At 27.4% G+C, this 5207-nt stretch overlaps 1 pseudogene; it reads left to right on the top strand.

Annotated features, from left to right (window-relative positions):
• Positions 1–213: 213 nt before the first annotated feature.
• LOC101502270 (zinc finger CCCH domain-containing protein 18-like) lies at positions 214–3091 on the top strand (annotated as a pseudogene).
• The last annotated feature ends 2116 nt before the right edge of the window (positions 3092–5207 follow it).

Here is a 5207-nt window from a genome sequence, read left to right as displayed (position 1 = left end):
GTAACTGTTCAAGACTGAGTAAATGGCCATCATCAAAGATCAAGAAAAAAATATTGCTTAAAAATATGTGACACCTTAACACGTGGATGTGATATTCAAATCGAATTTTAAGGAAAACCAAATATGGTTAAGATTTAAGACAACACACAGTATGAAAGAGTCAAATAAACTGAGTAGTGTGTTAATGCTTAGAGTGAGGTTGTTGGTCACTGCCTATAACTACATATAAAAGAGAGAAAATGAAAGGGAAAAAACACATTCCTCTGTTTGTAACATTTTGAGTTATGAACTTAGGATATAAATGAAAGATGTGTGCTTGAGGCACACTTGCATTCTTCTGTTTTCATGGGTATGAAGCATGAACCTTGAAAAATAATTGTTTATGTTTTTTTTATGTTTTGGGTATGTGTTTGTTGGATCTAATTAAAAAAAAGGGGGGGGGTCTTTTTGAGAAGGTTGAATTTATGCTAACATTTTTCCCCATTTGAACTCAAATTTTGAAATTAGTACAAATGGCATGGTTTTCTTCTTGTAAGTAACCTTTTGCTTGGATGAAACACGTGTACAATTTAATGTTTTTTGTTTGTATTTGGTTTTCTCTCAGTATATGTTTCTTTTCTACTCATTTCCAAATATACCCAATTGTTACTTTGCATTAAAAATACTTCCTTTTTGAGAAAAATCAAGTAGTAATGTGTAGAGTGTTTTTCTCTCTAAGAGGGTTGTTGAATTGAATGAATCTCTTGCTAGCTGTTTTTACATTTTGTCAATTTTTATAGTTTATTATTACATCTGCAAATTTTTCTTTTGACATCAATCTACAATGAATCGCCTTGTCCTTTTAATCTTTAGTTATTTAACTTCAACCACCAAACCAACTTTTCCCTCATTTCTCACTAGTTTCACTTGTGTTTTTCTTTTCTTTGGAACTTTATGCAGTAACAAGACAAAGTATGGATATTTCAGAGTGTACCGGGATTGTTTATGAGAAGATTCTAAGATTTGAGCCAGAACATGCTACAAAGATCATTGGCTATATCCTAATGAAACATCATGGTGAACAAGAGTTAGCTAAATTGGCTTCATCTCCTGATTATTTCATCTATGAAGTGGTCCTTGAGGCTAGAAATGAGCTTCAATTGTTCAATGCTACATCGAAAATGCTTCCGATTCAGCCACCAAGTTATTTGCAGTCTCACACTTCCTATTACCATATGAATTCTGCTAATGATGGAAATACTAATGAAGATCTTATGGGCACATCTTACTTGGATTCTATCGTTGAACTTCATCAGCGTCTCGAATTGCTCCATTCGGTGAATCGTCGTGTGAATTGTCGTGTAGATGGTTTGAATTGTGTGAGAACTAACTTAGAATATGCTTCAGCTGTTTGCAATTTGAATAGAAAAAATGGTGGAAGGTTTTTCAACATGTATGAATATCCATTCAAGACCTGTCATTATTTCAACAAAGGGTTTTGTAAGAATGGAAATTATTGTAAGTACTCCCATCATGGAAATGTTGGTTCTGAGATGTATGGAAATGATGCTGCTTACGATGAACAAGCGATTTCGCCTAGATCATTGGCGCAATTAGAGTCTGAAATCGTCGAGCTTTTGAAACAAAGAGGAAGTCCTATTTCAATTGCTTCACTTCCAATGGCATACTATGATAAGTATAGAAAGGTATTACGTGCAGAAGGTTATCAAGCTGGCTCAGGTAAGTCTGGCATCAATTTAACAAGGCTTCTTGCTCAATTCAGAAATAGTATTCGGCTAATTGACAGGTGAAGACTTAAAAATTTCAATATGTTCTGTCAAGTGATGAATTTATTTATTGAGTTTATGTTAAATTTAATTTTACTCTTTTCATGGTTGATTAATAGGCCTCATGGACAGCATGCAGTTGTTCTCGCCGAAGATGCTTCGAAAATCATGGGAAAGATAGACTGTCAAAACATCAGTGCATCACAACAAATATACTTGACATTTCCTAGGAGGATGTATCAAACTACTTTAGGTAAATTCTTATACTTTGATTCTAACTTTTTTGACATTATTACACTTTCTTAGTTATAACTTTTTTGACATTATTGCATTTTTAGTACTTTTGGCTGTGTTCAAGATGTAAGGATTCCATGCCAGCAAAGAAGAATGTTTGGATTTGTTACATTTGTTGATCCAGAAACTGTTAAAATGATTTTTGAAAAAGGAAATCCTCACTATGTTCATGGATCACGTGTTCTTGTGAAACCTTACAAGGAGAAGCCAAAACTTGTTGACAGGTTCATTTATTTACTCTTCTTTTCTTTTGAATCTACTTTTTATTGTTTATCTATTGTGTATTTCAATTCAATTTGAATGCAGGAAATATCCATATAGAGTTGAGCACCATGTTTGTTATTCACCGCGCTACTTACAGATCAACGCTGAAATTCCATCAAGTATAAAATTTTCTAATTTAAAATCTAGATTTTGTTCTTTTTGATACACATTATATAATTGATATGTAATTTAAAAAAGGTGCAAGTAGTTGCGGCGATACTTACTATCAGAGCGGATTTGAAGAACTTGAATATCAGAGAAATCGTCTCGCAGCGTTACAACTGAGGCAGAATTTCTATACTGCACCTCGTTTACCTGAATCCAAATCTTTAGATGGTAAGTGTTTAATATTACTTATAGAAGAAATAAACTCGAAACTATTATCTAAACTAAAACATACATATTTAATCATGATTATTTCTCTTACAGATCATGTCAATGTTCAACGTGTAGAATCGTTTAGCTATGCACAAAACGATAAAGTCGAAAGCAGTGATACCAATAAATCTGATCATAAATCTGATCATGACAGCATCGAAGGAATTCATCTCCCAGATAACCCATTCTCATTTTGCTATGAAGTAGATAACGGACTTTCAACGGTTATTTAGTTTCAGAAAGAAGGAGAAATGTAGAAGAATTACATTACTAAGCTTTTTTTGAATCGGTGGAAGTACGAGGAATTATAGTTTTTTTAGTTAAGAATGACAAAGTTTGATTTTTGGAGAATCTGTAGTAGTATAAACTAAAGATAGGAAGTAGGTGTAGGTGATACATTTTTTTCTTATCTTTATGAAATCTTTATTATTATTTAAACTTTTTTATATTATATAATTATCTTATAAAATGATAGGATTGTTCACAATAAATAAACAAAATATCTTTGTATATTTATAAAATAGTTTTCTAAATAAAAAAAATAAAGAATCATAACATTAATAATTTAAAATGATTATTTTTCAAAAAAATATTGTAAAACAAAATATTATTATTATTATTATTATTATTATTATTATTATTATTATTATTATTATTATTATTATTAATCATTTTACAAACATTTATATCGAATTTAAAGTACCATTATATTTACTTTGATACATCACATACATCTATCATAACTATCAAAATAACAAGAATGAGAAATAGTATACAGTGCAGATTTAAAAAAAAAATAGAAATAAAATTATTTGTTTCATTATTATTCCCCTCTATTGAGTGTATACAGCGATATATAGAAGATAATAATATTTTATTTTATAAATTATAATTTCGTAACATTCAACACTAAACATTTATAAAAGTATTTAAACACATAATAATAATAATAATAATAATAATAATAATAATAATAATAATAATAATAAAAATAATAATAATAATAATAATAATAATAATAATAATAATAATAATTTTAAGAGTTCACAATAAAAGAGTTATTTGAACAGATTAGATTCAGAAAGAACAAAGGGTATTTATGTATTCTAAGATATATATAATAAATCAGTAATTTAACATTGTAATGAATCAGTAATGTTATGTCACAACACTTTTAACATTGTTACATATTTTTTTACCATATGCTATATTGTAGAAATACCTTTATCTTATCATATATTAAATTATGGAAAAGTAAAAATAAAATTTTAGTCCTTTTGTCAAATTTAAAACTTTGATTTTACTTCAAGTAAAAAAAAAAATTATATTTTTTAGTCGTTAAGAAAGTATCCTATAAATCTGGATTTGGAAAAAAAGTTGTTTAATTAACTTTGAACTTTAAATATTTGAATTATATTTTTAAGTATATTTAGAATATTATAAAAAGTTTTTTTTATTAATTCTTAATTTTTTAATGTGAGATGAATTAAACATAATTTTCTTATAAAGCATAAACCCAAGACAAAAGTAATCATAATATGGATATTGAAATCGAATTTTAAATTCATTTTTGTGAAGAAATTTTTATAATGTTGTAAAAGCATCTAAAAAAACAAAATCATTTAAAAATAAACCTTGATATTTTAATATGGACTAAAAGTCTTTGTATAACAATTTTGTTTAGAACTAAAAACACAATTTTAAAATTTTATAAGAACTATAATATTTAATCTTTATAAAAATGTGTTATATCCAAATATTTAATATTTAATTTGTTAGCAATTTAAATTGTTTGATTAGTTTACCTAATGAGTTATAGTTAATTATTTTAGTCTAGTATTTACTATAGACCGTAAAAAAACCTGTAACATAAATAAGAATAAGTTCATTAAAGAATAGTTAATGCAGTTAAAAAAGTGAAATGAATGTTATAAAAAGAATATAAAAATAAAATTCAAGAAAATCATATATTTAGAGGCGAAAGTAGTTATATATTTTAGACACATAAGTTCTATCCATCTATATCAAACAGAAGATTACATGTATTTACAGTCCGAAATTAATTCAGAAACATGATTTGACTATGGAAAAAATATACCTTATGAAAGTTACTTTATAGATAGGTTTGTTTAGTGGAATTTTTTTTAAAACTGTGGGGGAGTTTATTAGAAAAGAGAGAGTGGAAATAGAAACCCATAACATGTTTACGTAAAAAGCATGTATGAAGAGTGAAAATTGGCTATTGTACCCCCATTTAAACTTATACCTCCCCAACTTAAAATTTTTGTTGTAAAATACTCAAAATAACCCTAAAAAAAATAGTAAAAGTCAAAATAAGAAAAAGTTGAAACACTTTACCCCCACATTGAAAAATCCAGAAAAGTAAGTTTTCAGAAAAAAAAGTTTTTACCGGAAATTTCAAGAAAAGTTTTTACCGGAAATTTCAAGAGGATTGAAATTTCCGGTAGTTCAAAATACATACCGGAAATTTCAAAAACGAAATTT

This window comes from Cicer arietinum, chromosome 5 (assembly GCF_000331145.2).
Source record: "Cicer arietinum cultivar CDC Frontier isolate Library 1 chromosome 5, Cicar.CDCFrontier_v2.0, whole genome shotgun sequence".
In the NCBI taxonomy this organism is placed as follows: Eukaryota; Viridiplantae; Streptophyta; class Magnoliopsida; order Fabales; family Fabaceae; genus Cicer; species Cicer arietinum.
Note: the sequence above shows the minus strand (reverse complement) of the source record. Positions and strands in the feature narration are given on the sequence as shown.